Genomic DNA, 1,377 nt, shown 5'->3' with positions numbered 1-1,377 from the left:
TGTGACTGACAGAATGCGTGGGCCCACATGAGGTGATGTGATGGCTTAAATGAGGAACCACTCATATGATACTTCATTTAGATTATCTTGAATTCTATGAATTATCATCATATCTGCAGCTCCAATAAAGAAGATACACAGTAAGTGGTTGCAGTGAAATATTAGCATACTGGTCTAAGATCTGGCAAAGCACTTTTCTTAATACCAAGGCTGTGTAAAGAATGAGTGACATGTTTGATCTTGCTAAACCTGTTCTTACTTAAGATGCATTAACCCAATCAGATCTATGTGACGGTCACTGAGGTTGTAACCCAGGTCAACCAAAGATGTAGCGTCTGTTCCTGTGAAAGAGAGACACACACAGGTCGGAGGGCATGCAATTAAATCGATGCATTTGACACATTTATGTTTCATGTTTCAGTGTTTTAAAGAGAGGACAAAATTTCAAAGACATTTTCAGATGCTGATTTCACATACAATAAATGAAACAGAATTGCTTGGGGGCGAGGTGTCACTCTTGAGGTCATGAAAAGGCCTTGTTTGGGTCACAACAGGTCAAAGAACTTTTTAAAAGTCCAAAAGTCAAAAAACTTGGTTGTATTTAGATTGTCAGCACATTTGACCCACCAGGATTATAACGATGCAGTTAAGTTACCAAAAGCACTGGGCTGATTCTGTGCAAACAAAATTAAATCTATAGAAAACACCTTTTGTGTGACTTTGAGTACAGCAAAAACTGTGCTTCATCTCATCTTTACTATTGTATTATGGCCATGCACTGATATATGGGTGGTGGCCGTTCTCCTCAAATCTTTGATCATCCCTGAACATTTTGTCTAACTCAATAGACAGCGAGGCAATAGCCCCTTTTCAGTCGATGCATATAGACTTACCTTTCATGGCCTTTCATGGAAATAGGACTAGTGTTACACAGTCTGTGTGGGAGAACATAAAGCACATTGTGAAAATTTCATATTGGTGGCAAGAGGAACAAATAGGTTTGCAAAAAAAGATCATATTTCTACACCTGGTGACAAATTGTATGTGGGGATGGAGGCACAAAAGAGAGCGTTTGTGCACATAAAGTGATCTTTGTTGATGATTTGAGATGGTATGAATGAATTATTAGTAGTATCATTATAATTAGTAGCAGTTCAATACATTTTAGAGTGCACAAGGTTTTATTGGTTCATATATAGGCCAGACAGAGAGAAAAAGTCATATAATGGTAAGGGTAGGCTTTAGGTAAGGGCAACAGAGGAGGATTAACTCACTTGGTAGTTTTCAAGCACTTAAATTACGCAAACAGTTCTCTTCAAACTCCCCACTGCCGCTGCAGGAGTAAACTCACAGGAGCATTTGTCCACTCGGCTCCCG

Source organism: Thunnus thynnus, chromosome 5, assembly GCF_963924715.1.
Source record: "Thunnus thynnus chromosome 5, fThuThy2.1, whole genome shotgun sequence".
Taxonomy (NCBI): domain Eukaryota; kingdom Metazoa; phylum Chordata; class Actinopteri; order Scombriformes; family Scombridae; genus Thunnus; species Thunnus thynnus.
Note: the sequence above shows the minus strand (reverse complement) of the source record.